This window comes from Phyllobates terribilis, unplaced genomic scaffold (assembly GCF_046119375.1).
Source record: "Phyllobates terribilis strain yellow unplaced genomic scaffold, ASM4611937v1 Scaffold_4__5_contigs__length_816908805, whole genome shotgun sequence".
NCBI lineage: Eukaryota > Metazoa > Chordata > Amphibia > Anura > Dendrobatidae > Phyllobates > Phyllobates terribilis.
The window spans coordinates 685,304,920-685,325,157 of NW_027362764.1; the positions used below are offsets into that span (position 1 = coordinate 685,304,920).

The 20,238-nt window shown below is 43.3% G+C and overlaps 2 pseudogenes; both read left to right on the top strand.

Annotated features, from left to right (window-relative positions):
• The first annotated feature begins 449 nt into the window (after nt 1-449).
• LOC141269394 (5S ribosomal RNA) lies at nt 450-558 on the top strand (annotated as a pseudogene).
• A 14,061-nt stretch (nt 559-14,619) lies between these two features.
• On the top strand, nt 14,620-14,739 carry LOC141269862 (5S ribosomal RNA; annotated as a pseudogene).
• The last annotated feature ends 5,499 nt before the right edge of the window (nt 14,740-20,238 follow it).

Sequence of the window (20,238 nt, forward strand, 5' to 3'; positions counted from 1 at the left end):
AGGTTGTAGGGGCAGATAGGGGGTGTTGTCACGTGCGAGCACGTGTGCATGCTGGCTTGTGTGTGAGAGTGCGCTTCCTAGGTGTGGCGCGCTGCAGACAGTCAAAGGGATTGTTCCCTTTCATTAAAAGTTAATCCCCGGCTGCAGGCTATTAGAAAGCAACTAACCGCGCTCTACTCACCCTACTCGGGTCTACCGGTGAGTCTCGCCTCTGCTCCCGGCCTGTGGCATTGGCCGTGAATCTGACGTTCCGTCGATAGCGCTGCAGCCGATCAGTGAGCTCAGCGGCTCTGAGTGGGGCGTTGTGTCTACAAGACCTTTTAAGGAAGCCAGCAAAAAAACTGAAGAGAAGGGAAAGCACAAAAGGACCTGGTCTTGCTGAGCACTGGAAAGGGCAGCCGGCAGCCAGACGTCAAAGTAGAAAAGCAGCAAGTGAGAGGCTTGTCTCTGCCTACGGCCACACCACCCTGAACACGCCTGATCTCGAAAGCTAAGCATGGTCGGGCCTGGTTAGTACTTGGATAGGAGACCGCCTGGGAATACCAGGTGCTGTAGGCTTTTCCTTTTTCCTTCCTTCTACCAGCAGGGGGCACTCTCTTCTATGCCTTTTTTCCATTCCCTTTCACAAGTGCACACATTCATTCTCTTTTCTTTTTTTCATTTGCTTTCTCTCTTGCGCTATTTCATCTCTGCAAAATACCAGCATCCTTCTGATCACCGTGGGCCTCCAGCATTGTTGCTTCTTTAATTTTAATACTAGGACCAGCGTCTCCCGCGTGCCTGGAGGCAACCACCGGTAACCCCAAGCAGAAGACCTTTACAGGCAACACGACCCTCCACCCTGAAAAGCAGCTCAAAGTCACTGGCAACCATCTCACCCTCTTCCTTCATTCACCCCTGGACGTCTCACTCCGCCCCCAAGTTACGGGTCCAGCTTGCTCTTTCTGTCTCATTACCGCGATGAAGGGTTTAGCCTGCAGGAGACCCTGCGCCGAGACATTTTTGAAGACACCTGATGCGGCGGGTGAATCACTGCTAAACAAACCACACCTGTAGGGACGGCACAGCCTTTGCATGGACCCTTCGGAGCCCGCCCCGTCACGGCCAGATTGCTCGCCACCAAGCGATCCTGAGAAAGGCTGGCCGGGCGATGGATCAAGCAACGTCTACTGGCCATACCACCTTGGATATGCCTGATCTTGTCTGATCTTGGAAGCTATGCAGGGTTGGGCCTGGTTAGTACTTGGATGGGAGACTGTAAAATAATACTCTTCCTGTGTTATTTTTTTCTACTGAGGACTTCTCAAAGTATCAATATCACGATATTCTTATAAAAAAATGTATCTATTTATTCTTGGATTGTCCTTTAAAAAGAATCAGATTGCAGCAGGTACATACAATAATTAGTTATAAAGTAATTGTCCATTTGTCCATAATTAGCTTAATTGTTTAATTGTTGAGATTCACCCATCTTTCCTTGGATCCTGGCTGGTAAATGATGTCTTTGTCCAGCATGTGTCCAGGCCTACTTGTCATCTGCTTCTCAGCATGAAGATTCTGTGTCTTTTGGGGTGGGCAGAGCAAGAGAGCCCCCCCTTTCTGTACCATGGGCTTTTATAGCCAGTCGTATGGACACCTGTTCTACATATGGTAGTGAACCAAAAATACACACACAAATAGCGCATGTCAACTAGACACGATGGCTGAGGCATAGAACTCAGAAAAATGATTATCGGTTAACATTCCAAATGAATTTCCATAATTAACCATTTAACATTTCCCCCTTTTTGAGAATAAAAGGACTTTAACTGAAAAATCTCAAAAGAAGATACATCATCAATCTTCCTTGGCAATATCATTAAATTTCCATAATAATAATAATAGTAATAATAGTATCAATATCGGATTATTGTTATATAATGATGTGAATTCATGTTATGGTAAGCCGTGACTAATATTCATTTAATATGTATAATTATACTTCCCTATATCTAAATTGAAGCAATCGCGGGTTCAATCGTCATCATCTGATGTCATCGGGTCGTCGTCTCGTCTTCTTCTTGGTACTTTTATAACACAGTCTTTAGATGAAAACTCCTTTGAAATAAATTACAGCATGTAGATATTGTACAGTCCATAATTGTGCTCATTATTGTTCAGTCCATAAACTGTACTCTTTATTAGAAAGATCATGTGTGTCAGTTGATAAGAAAACAAAGTCCATGGATGAAATGTAGCTGTAATATCTGTGCAGTGTCACCTGGAGTTACGTTGGATCGTCTTTGGAATCTTCCGTGTGTCCGCACTGGTCTCGTGTCACTTTTGGAACAGATGTGACGTCTTTGGTCAGTAAAGCAAGGGTTAACTTGACACTTTCCTGCTTTATATAGCACCATAACCAGTACTCAGTCCTTTATATACAGGACACATATGCCAGGTATTACCTGTTCACCAGCTTTCATTGAAGCATTGCAGGTGATAAGAAACCACTGGAACGTGATGAAACTTGAACACAACACAGTACATATTGGATCATCGTCCTCTGCCGTCCTGGTGATCAGTGGTGTGAATTGTATTGTATGTAATGGACACAGTCTATTATAACACTCAGCATTCACACCTGTTACCTTCTGAGACGTCCGGATATCAGTTGCTTCTTCTTGCAACTTTTGAGAATCTCTTTGATTTATAAAAATTAAAAGTCTTTATTAAGATAGAATTCATAATTGCGATGTCTTGATTGAAGTCTTCATTCCCTAATCTGATACCAAATCTGGCAGTTTTTCCTAACCTATAATATCACAGCGTACCATAGCAATCAGTAATATCCATCTAATTATTATCAAAATATTAAAATAAATTATGTTTGGAATAATAAACAATAATAGATAATAATTCATTATCAATCAAGTTCTCCATATGATAGAACATTTTTATGTCATAGGTGTAATTACCTTTTCCAACCCATAGGTGTCAGTGTATTTTGAAAAAACAAGTTTTTATATATATAAGAATGTATACTCCTGAACCAAAATGAATAAATATATGAATGTATGAATGAATGAATGAATGAATGAATAAATGAATGAATGAATTGTTGTGTTTACTCAGAAAATGTAAACATTTTTTTCCTTAGCAATATATATTTAATGAAGCAATACTCTTGTATTAGACATTACTTTATTAAATATTAATGTGTTTTCTCAATTGAGATATTGAACTCAAATAAAATCAAATGAGAATTAAAAAATGAAAAAATAGAAAAATAAGAAGTATAAAGTGTAACGGGTCTGGGAGGCGGAACCTCTGAGCTACTATACAAGGGGGCGGTCCTTGTAAGGGAGCGGGTGGCGACCAGGCAGGCAGTCACAGCAGGTGACCGGGACAGTCTCTGGGTGTACGGGCAGGAGGTCACGGCAAGTGACCGGGACAGCCTCTGGAAGAACGGGCTGGAGGTCACGGCAAGTGACCGGGGTAGTCTCTGGGTGAACGGGCTGGAGGTCACGGCAAGTGACCGGGGCAGTCTCTGGGTGAACGGGCTGGAGGTCACGGCAAGTGACCGGGGCAGTCTCTGGGTGAACGGTCTGGAGGTCACGGCAAGTAACTGGGGCAGTCTCTAGGTAAAGGGTAGGTACGACCTGTGATGGCTGAACCTCCAGGTAGGCTAGCAAGGCACATGGAGGATGTGTGCTCCCAGGTGAGCAAGCGAGAGTCTCTGGAATAGCAGGTGGTCACAGCACGTGACGGCGAAGCCTCCAGGTAGGCAAGCAGGCAGGTAGCGGAGAAGCACTCCCAGATGAGCGGGCAAGAGTCTCTGGAATAGCTGGTGGTCACAGCACGTGACGGCGGAGCCTCCGGGCAGGCAAGCAGACAGGTAGCGGAGAAGCACTCCCAGGTGAGCGGGCAAGAGTCTCTGGAATAGCTGGTGGTCACAGCACGTGACGGCGGAGCCTCCGGGCAGGCAAGCAGGCAGGTAGCGGAGGAGCGCTCCCAGGTCAGCGGGCAAGCTGGTCCATAGACAGACTGACAGGAGTAGAAAGGCAGACCGTCGGACCTCAGGCTAGCAAGCAGGCAGGTAGCTGATGTGCGCTCCCAGGTGAGCGGGCAAGCTGGTCCTTAGACAGACTGACAGGAGTTGTAAGGCAGACCGTCGGACCTCAGGCTAGCAAGCAGGTAGCAGGAATAACTGGCAGGAAACAGACAGCAAACTGGCAGGACTCTGGCAGGAATCAGGCAGGTAACTGGCAGGTAACTGGCAACGGGACCTGAGGGCTGAAGCAGAGTAGAACAGTGCAACAACATTGCTCGGGCACCTCCATTTTGGAGGAGGTGCCTTATATATGGTGAAGTCCTCCGGCCATTGGCCGGGGACTCCTTAGGACGGCGCGCGCGGCCCCTTTAAGAGGGAGGGAGAGCGCGCGCGCGCGCCCTAAGCACAGTGGCCGGGAAGGAGCGCGCGCTGCCAGCAGAGCGGGAGGAGGACGCCGGGCACGGAGCAGGGAGGTGAGGGGAACAGCGTCCCTGCCTAGCAGAGGGCAGGGACGCCGGCGCTACAGTACCCCCCCCCCTTTAGGCCCCCCCTTTTTTAGGCCAGACAGAAATTTAGCAAGGATAAGAGGGGCATGGATTTTCTCCCGGGGCTCCCACGTTCTCTCCTCAGGACCAAACCCCTTCCAATCTACTAGAAAAAAGGTCTTTCCTCTTACTCTTTTGGTGGCAAGAATGTTCTCTACCTCAAACTCGTCCTCAGCAGAAACCGGAGCAGGAGGCGTACCTGTAGACTTGGAAAAAGAGTTAAGTACCACAGGTTTGAGGAGAGATACATGGAAGGAGTTAGGGATCCGTAAGTTGGCCGGGAGTTTCAATTTATAGGCCACCGGGTTGATCTGACTGATGACCTCCAGGGGGCCGATGAACCGAGGCCCTAACTTGTAAGAAGGTATCTTGAGTCGGACATATTTAAATGAGAGCCAGACTTTATCTCCGGGACGAAATTGTGGAACATCCAGGCGTTTTTTGTCAGCGTGTCTTTTCATCCGTTCGGACGACTGAAGGAGTGCGGATCGGGTACTCTCCCAAATGGAGGAAAATTTGCCAACGAGAGATTCCGCAGCCGGGTTGTCCACAGAGGTGGAGACAGGAAAAGGAATCCGAGGATGCTGACCGAAGACTACAAAAAACGGGGTTTTGGAAGAGGATTCGCTCTCGTGATTGTTATAAGAGAACTCGGCCCATGGTAGGAGATCCACCCAGTCTGAATGATGGGCATTAACGAAGTGCCGGAGGTAACTGGTCAGGTTCTGATTGATCCGCTCCACTTGACCATTGGACTGTGGGTGGTAAGCGGAAGAGAAGTCCAGGGTGACGTCTAGCAGTTTACAAGTGGCTCTCCAGAAACGTGAGGTGAACTGTACCCCACGATCCGACACGATGTGGAGGGGCAGGCCATGAAGACGGAAGATGTGACGAATAAAGTCTTTAGCTAGCTAGGGTGCAGACGGGAGGCCTGGCAGGGGAACGAAATGAGCCATCTTGGAGAAGCGGTCAGCGACCACCCAAATGACCGTACAACCGGCAGAGACTGGGAGGTCTGTTATAAAGTCCATTGCTATATGCTGCCAGGGGGCAGCAGGTACTGGGAGCGGAAGGAGGCGTCCGGCTGGCAGATGTCTCGGAACCTTGTTGCGGGCGCAGGACACACAGGCAGAAACAAAGTCTATTACGTCCTTGTGCAGGGTAGGCCACCAGTAGTGCCGGGTAATAAGCTGGAGGGTCTTTTTTTGACCGGCATGGCCAGCCAGTTTAGACGAGTGACCCCAGTGAAGGATCTTCTCCCGATCAGGTACTGATACGAACGTCTTTCCGGGAGGGAGACGATTTAGACTCACGGGAGCCACCTGCATTACTCTGGGGGGATCAATGATGTGTTTCGGATCTTCCTCGAGATCAGACACCAGAAAGGATCGAGACAAGGCGTCCGCCTTGACGTTTTTGTCAGCCGGGCGAAAATGAAGAACAAAATCAAAGCGAGCAAAAAACAAGGACCACCGGGCTTGGCGCGGGTTAAGTCTCTGGGCATGCTGGAGGTAAGCCAAGTTCTTGTGGTCCGTGTAAATTATTACCGGGTGAAGAGCCCCCTCGAGCAGGTAACGCCACTCCTCCAATGCCAGTTTGATGGCCAATAACTCTCGGTCTCCTATGGAATAATTGCGCTCTGAGGAGGAGAAGAGTTTAGAGAAGAAGCCGCAAGTTACCATCCTCCCGGATGATGATTTTTGAGTAAGTACCGCTCCGGCTCCAGAGGAGGAGGCGTCAACTTCCAGGAAGAACTGCTTGTTGCCGTCCGGGCGATGCAGCACCGGGGCGGAAGAGAAGGCCTGTTTTAAGGAAAGAAAGGCCTCCTCTGCTTCAGGCGGCCACTCTTTGGGATTAGTACCCTTACGGGTGAGCGCGGAAATTGGGGCAGTCCGGGAAGAGAAGTGTGGTATGAAGAGGCGGTAGTAGTTGGCGAAGCCCAGGAACCGCTGAATGGCCTTCAACCCCTCCGGTCGAGACCATTTCTCGATGGCAGACAGTTTCTCTGGATCCATTCGTAGGCCGGTCTGAGAAATAATGTAGCCCAAAAACGGAAGCGAGGTCTGCTCAAAGAGGCACTTCTCGTATTTAGCGAAGAGGTGATTCTGCCTGAGCCTGAGCAGGACCTGACGAACGTCCCTCCGGTGAGTCTGGAGATCCGGAGAGAAGACCAAGATGTCGTCCAGGTACACCACTACGCAGGAGTAGAGAAGGTCCCGGAAGATGTCATTGACCAACTGTTGAAAGACGGCAGGAGCGTTACAGAGACCAAAGGGCATTACCAGATATTCATAGTGGCCGTCCCGGGTGTTGAATGCCGTCTTCCATTCATCCCCCTGACGGATACGAACCAGGTTGTACGCCCCACGGAGGTCCAGTTTGGTGAAGATTCTAGCCCCTCTCAGACGATCAAATAACTCCGGAATGAGCGGAAGGGGGTACTTATTCTTCACCGTGATTTGGTTAAGGCCTCTATAGTCTATACAGGGACGGAGAGAGCCGTCCTTCTTTTTTACGAAGAAGAAGCCTGCTCCCGCCGGGGAGGTAGATTTCCGGATGAATCCCCTGGCCAGATTCTCCTCAATATATTCGGACATCGACCGGGTCTCAGCAGCGGATAATGGATAAATACGCCCACGGGGAGGAGTAGTACCGGGTAACAGGTCGATAGGGCAGTCGTATGGTCTATGAGGGGGTAGTGTCTCTGCTTCCTTTTTATTAAAGACATCAGCATAAGACCAATAAGGAATCGGAAGTCCAGGTAGATTAGCTGGGGTAGGAGAAGGACGGACGGGTTGGACGGGAACCAGACAGGTCTTATGGCAGTCCTGTCCCCAGCGAAGGACTTCTCCGGTCTGCCAGTCAAGCACGGGTGCATGTCTCTGGAGCCAAGGTAGACCTAGCAAGAGGGCGTGAGAGAGTCCAGGCAGAACATGAAAGGAGATACTCTCAGAATGCAGCATTCCCACCTGTAGAGTAATGGATTCGGTGATGAGTTGGATGGGGCGTGTTAAGAGACCCCCATCCACGGCAGCAACAGACAAGGGTACAGCCAGAGGTTTGGTGGGGATGCGGTATTTCTCTACCAGGGACTGTGAAATAAGATTCCCGGCTGCTCCAGAGTCCAGTTGGGCTAGTTCGAAATAACGGTTCTCCCCGCAGACGATTGAAACTGACAGCAGCAGAGATGGAGAGGATTTATTCTTGTCTAGGTAGACCTCTCTGAGCGAACCTAGACACAGGCGTTTCCCGACCTCTCTGGGCAGGCACGGATGCAGTGCTCCTTACTGCCACAGTAGAAGCAGCTCCCCTCGGCACGGCGTAAGTCCTGACGGGTTTTGACCATCTTGGTCTGGTCGACCTGCATAGACTCAGGAGAGTGTACCTGGGGAGAGATGGAGGGAGTGACGGGTTTCTGAAAGGTAGGAGCTAGACGTGGAAACCTCCTCTCACGGGTGACCTCTTTGGCACTCTCCTGGAACCGTAGGTCAATCCGGGTGGCAAGAGTTATTAGGTCATCGAGAGTGGTAGGAATGTCCCGACCGGCAAGTTCATCTTTAATACGGCCGGACAGACCCTCCCAGAAGACGGATACCAGAGCGTCGTTATCCCAGGCCAGCTCCGAGGCAAGGGTACGGAACCGTATGGCATATTGGCCCACGGTGAGACTTCCCTGACGGAGGCGTAGCAGAGATGATGCGGATGAGGTCTTCCGTCCGGGTTCGTCGAAGACTTTCCGGAAAGCCGTGAGGAAGGCAGGCAAGTCGGACACCAGGGGGTCTCCTCTCTCCCATAGAGGATTTAGCCAGGCCAGGGCCTCCCCGGTGAGATGGGACATGATGAAGGCAATTTTGGCCCGGTCGGAGTTAAACTGGTGGGACAATAGTTCAAAGTGCAGGGTGCACTAATTTATGAAGCCCCGAGCCTGGGCGGAGTCGCCTCCGAAGCGAGGAGGTGCAGAAAGCCGGGGTCCGGGGTAGGATACCATGGTATTGGTGGGCAGCGGAGCTGCCGGGTTGCGAGTCATGGCACTGGCGGTGGTTGCTGGTGGAGCAGTCAGAGTATCCAGGCGAGAATTGACATTCCGCAGGTGACCCAGGATGGACTCCTGTTGGGACCTCTGACGGGACAGTTCATGACAGAGGTCCGAGAGCGAGGGAGCTTGGGTGCCACCGGTTTCCATGGCCCGAGCAAACTGTAACGGGTCTGGGAGGCGGAACCTCTGAGCTACTATACAAGGGGGTGGTCCTTGTAAGGGAGCAGGTGGCGACCAGGCAGGCAGTCACAGCAGGTGACCGGGACAGTCTCTGGGTGTACGGGCAGGAGGTCACGGCAAGTGACCGGGACAGCCTCTGGAAGAACGGGCTGGAGGTCACGGTAAGTGACCGGGGCAGTCTCTGGGTGAACGGGCTGGAGGTCACGGCAAGTGACCGGGGCAGTCTCTGGGTGAACGGGCTGGAGGTCACGGCAAGTGACCGGGGCAGTCTCTGGGTGAACGGTCTGGAGGTCACGGCAAGTAACTGGGGCAGTCTCTAGGTAAAGGGTAGGTACGACCTGTGATGGCTGAACCTCCAGGTAGGCTAGCAAGGCAGATGGAGGATGTGTGCTCCCAGGTGAGCAAGCGAGAGTCTCTGGAATAGCAGGTGGTCACAGCACGTGACGGCGAAGCCTCCAGGTAGGCAAGCAGGCAGGTAGCGGAGAAGCACTCCCAGGTGAGCGGGCAAGAGTCTCTGGAATAGCTGGTGGTCACAGCACATGACGGCGGAGCCTCCGGGCAGGCAAGCAGGCAGGTAGCGGAGAAGCGCTCCCAGGTGAGCGGGCAAGAGTCTCTGGAATAGCTGGTGGTCACAGCACGTGACGGTGGAGCCTCCGGGCAGGCAAGCAGGCAGGTAGCGGAGGAGCGCTCCCAGGTGAGCGGGCAAGCTGGTCCATAGACAGACTGACAGGAGTAGAAAGGCAGACCGTCGGACCTCAGGCTAGCAAGCAGGCAGGTAGCTGATGTGCGCTCCCAGGTGAGCGGGCAAGCTGGTCCTTAGACAGACTGACAGGAGTTGTAAGGCAGACCGTCGGACCTCAGGCTAGCAAGCAGGTAGCAGGAATAACTGGCAGGAAACAGACAGCAAACTGGCAGGACTCTGGCAGGAATCAGGCAGGTAACTGGCAGGTAACTGGCAACGGGACCTGAGGGCTGAAGCAGAGTAGAACAGTGCAACAACATTGCTCGGGCACCTCCATTTTGGAGGAGGTGCCTTATATATGGTGAAGTCCTCCGGCCATTGGCCGGGGACTCCTTAGGACGGCGCGCGCGGCCCCTTTAAGAGGGAGGGAGAGCGCGCGCGCGCGCCCTAAGCACAGTTGCCGGGAAGGAGCGCGCGCTGCCAGCAAAGCGGGAGGAGGACGCCGCGCACGGAGCAGGGAGGTGAGGGGAACAGCGTCCCTGCCTAGCAGAGGGCAGGGACGCCGGCGCTACATAAAGTAAGAATAAAATTTTAAAAATTAAAAATAAAATTAAGAGTAAAAATAAGAATAAAAATAAAAATAAGGCCTTTAAATTTTAATAACAAATGCAGAGTAATTATATTCTCCATAAAAAATACCCTTATAGCTCCATTATTTGGATAATTTCATATTTGTCATAACCTTGTACCACCAAAAAATATTAAATTATGCAACTTTGCATGTAATACCCTTCTTAATTATACCATAGTACCTTATTATTATTTCTTCTTTATTAAAATGTGTGGAAAATAAGTATTGATCAAAAGTGATTATGCAATCAGGATCAAAAACACATTTTCCCCCTTAATACCAAAAATATTATTTTATAAAATTTATGTATTTATCAGAACCACATTAAAAATAATTATTCTTCTAGAAATATTGTGCATAAATTTCATATCGATGAGTAGCATAGATTTGACTAAAGAGAGGTGTGTACCTATTTAGGTAACCATTAAAAATAATATTATAGTTATTCAAGAATATTATCATGTGGAAAATTATTCTAAATATAAATTTGCTTTGTAAACCATTTTGATGTGTGGTTGCCCTTATCCACTATTAGTTAAATCAAGAAATAATAATTATTAAAGAAATATAGAAATATATATATGTAGATAATACCTAATTATGTATTATAATTTCCTCAGAATTAAATATATTTTTGTACCTTCACATAAAGAAAGATTTTTTTTTTTCAAACATACAAACATACGAGGCCTCTGTCACATCAATCACACTTAGCAGCTGCTGATTTACTCATCTGTCACCTTCACTCTGACATTCACAGATCTGTTCAACTCAAACATTCCACATATGAAGTTTTATATATATATATATATATATTTAACCCAAAATTGTTGTATCCCAATTTATTAATGCGCATTGCCATATCATTTGAATATCTTTATATTTCTTTGAATATTCCCCAAGTACATATTATATAATATGAGAGTAAGTCACTGGAATTTCAGACACTTGAAAAAACTCTTGTCTTAGATTCTTTTTTCACTGGCTGCCCGGTCTTAAGTTACATCAGTTGAAAATAGAATGAATGGGATCCTATACTATTAGCTCAAAGTCCAAAGGCCGCAGCTGTCACACGTCATGCTGTAAAGCTACTTTAATTTGCACGAACACTTCATGCACAGAAAATATTAGCAACACAAAAGAATTAATAAGTATTACATATATATTATAGTTTAACTAGATATATTGTTATTATTTTAAAATGTTATACACATGAAATCATGCAATTTTTTCACTTCCTGTGTGAATAAAGAAATAAATCCATTTTAGAGTTCTTTGATCAAATCCTGCTTTGGAATGAAAACTCTAAGGAAATATAAGAAAATAAAATTAAATAACACATTCATACAGAAACAGAATTATTTAAATATCTTATACATATATTGGTTGGTTCTAATGTAATTCAAAATATTGCTACTTAAATTTATATATATGAAGTTCTAATTTATTAATTAATATATATATATACATTTTATAAACGTATATATAAATACAATTATACGCAATCTCTACTTAGACAAGTGTATATATATATATATATATATTTATATATATGAACTATTAGAAACTATGTAACTACAATTTTACTGTATAAGATTATAAATAAATATTGAGACATTGTATTACATTTTGATACAACATTATAATTACAGTTTTTCCTTAGCCACTCCCTAAACCAAATCTTCTGTCTCTCTCAAATATCTCCAGGAACGCCCTATTTAGGAAAGACATTTTTCTATCCTTCAAAACCTCAGAGAACTGCCTGTTCTTCTGTCCACATTCCATGACGTCACTGTGAGTTGGTCGTCTCACCTGTCTCTGTCCATCAGTTTCAGCCATTTTCCTTTATAGAGAATCACAGTTCTGACTGAGAATTAACTCATTCTGTGGAGAGATGGATCTTTGCACTGGCTGATATGGCTTATAACATATATGAAATCTGCTGCGTATTTGATAGAGTTCACTATGGGGATGACTCAGTCTAGGAGAGTTTGATATTGGCTTTTGGTAAGATTTTACCTTTCCTGGTTTTATAAATTTAGCTTGATTTATTTTCTTTTCACGATTCTCATGTTTTCTAACAAAATCCAGCATCTGCGCACATTCAAATAATGAATTTTTTTGTGATGCCATAACTTGGGAAACTGAATTTAGAAATTTGAATTTTTGTACAAAAGTTGTTATCATATGTTGTACTTTTCCATTTTTGATGAGAGCTTTGTACAACCGTTCAAATATGGACATGAATGTATATGTACATGCCTTCCTACCAATCCTTAGTTTCTGCAGATCTTCTATGTTGGGAAAATCCTTTGTGACACAATAAATCAAATATCTTAATCTGTCCGAATCATTTTCCCATCCATTAGGAGAGTCATTTTCACAGGGCATTAAATGTAAACGTCTGGACAATGTCACAGGAATCCATATTTTAAATAATTGGTTCCTCTCCTCATTGGATAAATCAAACTTATCAGAGAAGCTCTCAAATGTCTCTGAATTTCTACAGGCATGGATTTTGACATCATATTTTGGCATGATTTTGTATAATTTCAGCAAATTTTTCCTAATTTTAATTTGGAGTTGAGCCTGGGTAATTCCAGAATTCTCTGATATTTTTAGTGGCTCTTGTACGTCCGTTCCTCCTACGTCACTCACGTCTCCTCCCACATCACCTAGTATGTCGGTTTCTCGTATGTCAGTCATGTCTCCTCCCATGTCAGGTTTCTGTATGTCCGTCTCTTGGTCAGACCCAAGGTCACCTTCAGTTACAGACATGTGTCTTACTTTTTGTTCATTTTCCACATTACAGTCAGAATCAGTATCACCGTCTGACACTTCTACACTATTTTCCTGCTTAGAAATCTCTAACACAAGACTATGAAAAAAATCTACCAAATGTAGAATATTTCTCAATTTCTGTTTGTCTCTATTTACCAATTTAGAAGTTAACTGTAAATTCTGCAATTCACATTCTTTGTATAAACTGAGCCACAAAACTTCTATGTCATCTCCTACATTAACTTTGAAATTAATATTACTTTGTTTAGCAAAAGAGGAAATTATATCCATATTTTGCTTACCTTAAGATCCCTTGGCTTCTCTTTATCAGCACGTCCTGTCTTCAGTTCGTCTGATTCTTTTCCTGTGTGATTCTGTTCCTTGTTAGTACCTCTGCTTCCTGTCTTTCCTCAGTCTGTAGGTCCTTTCTGCTTCTCGTGACAAACTAGTGAATTTACTGACACGTGAACAACAGCTGTTCAGCTCGTCACCGACTCCCCCCTTGTTCACGGAAGAAATTCACTTACTTAATTTAAAAAAACAAAAAACAGGACTGGCTGGCTCACCATTGTAAAATAATACTCTTCCTGTATTATTTTTTTCTACTGAGGACTTCTCAAAGTATCAATATCACGATATTCTTATAAAAAATGTATCTATTTATTCTTGGATTGTCCATTAAAAAGAATGAGATTGCAGCAGGTACATGCAATAATTAGTTATAAAGTAATTGTCCATTTGTCCATAATTAGCTTAATTGTTGAGATTCACCCATCTTTCCTTGGATCCTGGCTGATAAATCATGTCTTTGTCCAGCATGTGTCCAGGCCTACATGTCATCTGCTTCTCAGCATGAAGATTCTGTGTCTTGTGGGGTGGGCAGAGCAAGAGAGCCCCCCCTTTCTGTACCATGGGCTTTTATAGCCAGTCGTATGGACACCTGTTCTACATATGGTGGTGAACCAAAAATACACACACAAATAGCGCATGTCAACTAGACACGATGGCTGAGGCATAGAACTCAGAAAAATGATTATCGATTAACATTCCAAATGAATTTCCATAATTAACCATATAACAGAGACCGCCTGGGAATGCCAGGTGCTGTAGGCTTTTGCTTTTTCCTTCCTTCCACCAGCAGGGGGCACTCTCTTCTATGCCTTTTTTCCATTCCCTTTCACAAGTGCACACATTCATTCTCTTTTCTTTCTTTCATTTGCTTTCTCTCTTGCGCTATTTCATCTCTGCAAAATACCAGCGTCCTTCTGATCACCGTGGGCCTCCAGCATTGTTGCTTATTTACTTTTAATACTAGGCTCCTTTTCACCAGGACCAGCGTCTCCCGGGTGGCTGGAGGCAACAACGGGTAACCCCAAGCAGAAGACCTTTGCAGGCAACACGACCCTCCCCCCTGAAGAGCAGCTCAAATTCACTGGCAACCATCTCACCCTCTTCCTTCATTCACCCCTGGACGTCTCGCTCCGCCCCCAAGTTACGGGTCCAGCTTGCTCTTTCTGTCACTTTACCGCGATGAAGGGTTTAGCCTGCAGGAGACCCTGCGCCGAGACATTTTTGAAGACACCTGATGCGGCGGGTGAATCACTGCTAAACAAACCACACCTGTAGGGATGGCACAGCCTTTCCATGGACCCTTCGGAGCCCGCCCCGTCACGGCCAGATTGCTCGCCACCAAGCGATCCTGAGAAAGGCTGGCCGGGCGATGGATCGAGCAGCGCCTACTCGCCATACCACCTTGGATACGCCCGATCTCAACTGATCTCGGAAGCAAAGCAGGGCTGGGCTCAGACGGTACTTGGATGGGAGACCTCCTGGGAGCACCGGGTGCTGTAGACAATTTTGATGACGTTTTGCCCTACTGCCCAGCTCGGCTAGCATGGAACGGCGCCTTGCCGGACACCGACCTTAAGTAACTTAGATGATGGAAGCCCCAAGGCCTCTGAGCCAGTTGGCAGCTAAGTACGCTACCCCGCCGCCTTCACGCAGGCCTGACACCGAGCTCCTTGCCAGGGCTAGGAGTGCTTATTGACTCCGCAGCTCGCCATGTGGAAATGATGGCGTTAAATGCACCCGGGGCCGTGAAGGGGCCAGGCATTCAGCAGGTGCCCAAGGAAGGTTTTGGATGCCTGTCGCCTAGCGAGGGCCAGCAGAAGTATCATGTTTCTCTGCAAAGAAGCTTGTGTAACCAAGCCAGACGGCTGACAAAGAGCTAACCTCAGTGCAAGGAAGGCAAAGAAGGTGCGGAAGGAATTGGGGAGGGGGGGGTGATTCCTGCTAGGGCCCTGAAATCATAAAACAGGCAGGAGAGTCTGACGCATGGTGACGTAGAGGTTGTAGGGGCAGATAGGGGGTGTTGTCACGTGCGAGCACGTGTGCATGCTGGCTTGTGTGTGAGAGTGCGCTTCCTAGGTGTGGCGCGCTGCAGACAGTCAAAGGGATTGTTCCCTTTCATTAAAAGTTAACCCCCGGCTGCAGCCTATTAGAAAGCAACTAACCGCGCTCTACTCACCCTACCCGGGTCTACCGGTGAGTCTCGCCTCTGCTCCCGGCCTGTGGCATTGGCCGTGAAGCTGACGTTCTGTCGACAGCGCTGCAGCCGATCAGTGAGCTCAGCGGCTCTGAGTGGGGCATTGTGTCTACAAGACCTTTTAAGGAAGCCAGCAAAAAAATTGAAGAGAAGGGAAAGCACAAAAGGACCTGGTCTTGCTGAGCACTGGAAAGGGCAGCCGGCAGCCAGACGTCAAAGTAGAAAAGCAGCAAGTGAGAGGCTTGTTTCTGCCTTCGGCCACACCACCCTGAACACGCCTGATCTCATCTGATCTCAGAAGCTAAGCAGGGTCAGGCCTGGTTAGTACTTGGATGGGAGTCTGTAAAATAATACTCTTCCTGTATTATTTTTTTCTACTGAGGACTTCTCAAAGTATCAATATCACGATATTCTTATAAAAAAATGTATCTATTTATTCTTGGATTGTCCATTAAAAAGAATCAGATTGCAGCAGGTACATACAATAATTAGTTATAAAGTAATTGTCCATTTGTCCATAATTAGCTTAATTGTTGAGATTCACCCATCTTTCCTTGGATCCTGGCTGGTAAATCATGTTTTTGTCCAGCATGTGTCCAGGCCTACATGTCATCTGCTTCTCAGCATGAAGATTCTGTGTCTTGTGGGGTGGGAAGAGCAAGAGAGCCCCCCCTTTCTGTACCATGGCCTTTTATAGCCTGTCGTATGGACACCTGTTCTACATATGGTAGTGAACCAAAAATACACACACAAATAGCGCATGTCAACTAGACACGATGGCTGAGGCATAGAACTCAGAAAAATGATTATCAATTAACATTCCAAATGAATTTCCATAATTAACCTTTTAACATTTCCCCCTTTTTTGAGAATAAAAGGACTTTAACTGAAAAATATCAAAAGAAGATACATTCATCAATCATTTTTTCTTTCCTTCTTCCTTGGCAATATCATTAAATTTCCATAATAATAATAATAGTAATAATAGTATCAATATCGGATTATTGTTATATAATGATGTGAATTCATGTTATGGTAAGCCGTGACTAATATTCATTTAATATGTATAATTATACTTCCCTATATCTAAATTGAAGCAATCGCGGGTTCAATCGTCATCATCTGATGTCATCGGGTCATCGTCTCGTCTTCTTCTTGGTTCTTTTATAACACAGTCTTTAGATGAAAACTCCTTTGAAATAAATTACAGCATGTAGATATTGTACAGTCCATAATTGTGTTCATTATTGTTCAGTCCATAATCTGTACTCTTTATTAGAAAGATCATGTGTGTCAGTTGATAAGAAAACAAAGTCCATGGATGAAATGTAGCTTTAATATCTGTGCAGTGTCACCTGGACTTAAGTTGGATCGTCTTTGGAATCTTCCGTGTGTCTGCACTGGTCTCGTGTCACTTTTGGAACAGATGTGACGTCTTTGGTCAGTAAAGCAAGTTTTAACTTGACACTTTCCTGCTTTATATAGCACCATAACCAGTTCTCAGTCCTTTATATACAGGACACATATGCCAGGTATTACCTGTTCACCAGCTTTCATTGAAGCGTTGCAGGTGATAAGAAACCACTGGAACGTGATGAAACTTAAACACAACACAGTACATATAGGATCATCGTCCTCTGCCTTCCTGGTGATCAGTGGTGTGAATTGTATTGTATGTAATGGACACAGTCTATTATAACACTCAGCATTCACACCTGTTACCTTCTGAGACGTCCGGATATCAGTTGCTTCTTCTTGTAACTTTTGAGAATCTCTTTGATTTATAAAAATTAAAAGTCTTTATTAAGATAGAATTCATAATTGCGATGTCTTGATTGAAGTCTTCATTCCCTAATCTGATACCAAATCTGGCAGTTTTTCCTAACCTATAATATCACAGCGTACCATAGCAATCAGTAATATCTATCTAATTATTATCAAAATATTAAAATAAATTATGTTTGGAATAATAAACAATAATAGATAATAATTCATTATCAATCAAGTTCTCCATATGATAGAACATTTTTATGTCATAGGTGTAATTACCTTTTCCAACCCATAGGTGTCAGTGTATTTTGAAAAAACAAGTTTTTAGATCTTTATTAAACCAATAATATCAAAGAATGTATACTCCTGAACCAAAATGAATAAATATATGAATGTATGAATGAATAAATGAATGAATGAATTGTTGTGTTTACTCAGAAAATGTAAACATTTTTTTCCTTAGCAATATATATTTAATGAAGCAATACTCTTGTATTAGACATTACTTTATTAAATATTAATGTGTTTTCTCAATTGAGATATTGAACTGAAATAAAATCAAATGAGAATTAAAAAATGAAAAAATAGAAAAATAAGAAGTATAAAGTAAGAATAAAATTTTAAAAATGAAAAATAAAATTAAGAGTAATAATAAGAATAAAAATAAAAATAAGGCCTTTACATTTTAATGACAAATGCAGAGTAATTATATTCTCCATAAAAAATACCCTTATATCTCCATTATCTGGATGATTTCATATTTGTCATAACCTTGTACCACCAAAAAATATTAAATTATGCAACTTTGCATGTAATACCCTTCTTAATTATACCATAGTACCTTATTATTATTTCTTCTTTATTAAAATGTGTGGAAAATAAGTATTGATCAAAAGTGATTATGTAATCAGGATAAAAAACACATTTTCCCCCTTAATACCAAAAATATTATTTTATAAAATTTATGTATATATCAGAACCAAATTAAAAATAATTATTCTTCTAGATATATTGTGCATAAATTTCATATCGATGAGTAGCATAGATTTGACTAAAGAGAGGTGTGTACCTATTTAGGTAACCATTAAAAATAATATTATAGTTATTCAAGAATATTATCATGTGGAAAATTATTCTAAATATAAATTTGCTTTGTAAACCATTTTGATGTGTGGTTGCCCTTGTCCACTATTAGTTAAATCAAGAAATAATAATTCTTAAAGAAATGTAGAAATATATATATGTAGATACTGTAATACCTAATTATGTATTATAATTTCCTCAGAATTAAATATATATTTGTACCTTCACATAAAGAAACATTTTTTTTTTCAAACATACAAACATACGAGGCCTCTGTCACATCAATCACACTTAGCAGCTGCTGATTTATTCATCTGTCACCTTCACTCTGACATTCACAGATCTGTTCAACTCAAACATTCCACATATGAAGTTTTATATATATATATATATATTTAACCCAAAATTGTTGTATCCCAATTTATTAATGCGCATTGCCATATCAATTGAATATCTTTATATTTCTTTGAATATTCCCCAAGTACATATTATATAATATGAGAGTAAGTCACTGGAATTTCAGACACTTGAAAAAACTCTTGTCTTAGATTCTTTTTTCACTGGCTGCCCGGTCTTAAGTTACATCAGTTGAAAATAGAATGAATGGGATCCTATACTATTAGCTCAAAGTTCAAAGGCCGCAGCTGTCACACGTCATGCTGTAAAGCTACTTTAATTTGCACGAACACTTCATGCACAGAAAATATTAGCAACACAAAAGAATTAATAAGTATTACATATATATTATAGTTCAACTAGATATATTGTTATTATTTTAAAATGTTATACACATAAAATCATGCAATTTTTTCACTTCCTGTGTGAATAAAGAAATAAATCCATTTTAGAGTTCTTTGATCAAATCCTGCTTTGGAATGAAAACTCTAAGGAAATATAAGAAAATAAAATTAAATATCAAATTCATACAGAAACAGAATTATTTAAATATCTTATACATATATGGGTTGGTTCTAATGTAATTCAAAATATTGCTACTTAAATTTATATATATGAAGTTCTAATTTATTAATTAATATATATATATATATTTTATAAACGTATATATAAATACAATTATACGCAATCTCTACTTAGACAAGTGTACATATATATATATATATATATATATATATATATGAACTATTAGAAACTATGTAACTACAATTTACTGTATAAGATTATAAATAAATATTGAGACATTGTATTACATTTTGATACAACATTATAATTACAGTTTTTCCTTAGCCACTCCTTAAACCAAATCTTCTGTCTCTCTCAAATATCTCCAGGAACGCCCTATTTAGGAAAGACATTTTTCTATCCTTCAAAACCTCAGAGAACTGCCTGTTCTTCTGTCCACATTTCATGACGTCACTGTGAATTGGTCGTCTCACCTGTCTCTGTCCATCAGTTTCAGCCATTTTCCTTTTTAGAGAATCACAGTTCTGACTGAGAATTAACTCATTCTGTGGAGAGATGGATCTTTGCACTGGCTGATATGGCTTATAACATATATGAAATCTTCTGCGTATTTGATAGAGTTCACTTTGGGGATGACTCAGTCTAGGAGAGTTTGATATTTTTTTTTGGTAAGATTATACCTTTCCTGGTTTTATAAATTTAGCTTGATTTATTTTCTTTTCACGATTCCCATGTTTTCTAATAGAATCCAGCATCTGCGCACATTCAAATAATGAATTTTTTTGTGATGCCATAACTTGGGAAACTGAATTTAGGAATTTGAATTTTTGTACAAAAGTTGTTATCATATGTTGTACTTTTCCATTTTTGATGAGAGCTTTGTACAACCGTTCAAATATGGACATGAATGTATATGTACATTCCTTCCTACCAATCCTTAGTTTCTGCAGATCTTCTATGTTGGGAAAATCCTTTGTGACACAATAAATCAAATATCTTAATCTGTCCGAATCATTTTCCCATCCATTAGGAGA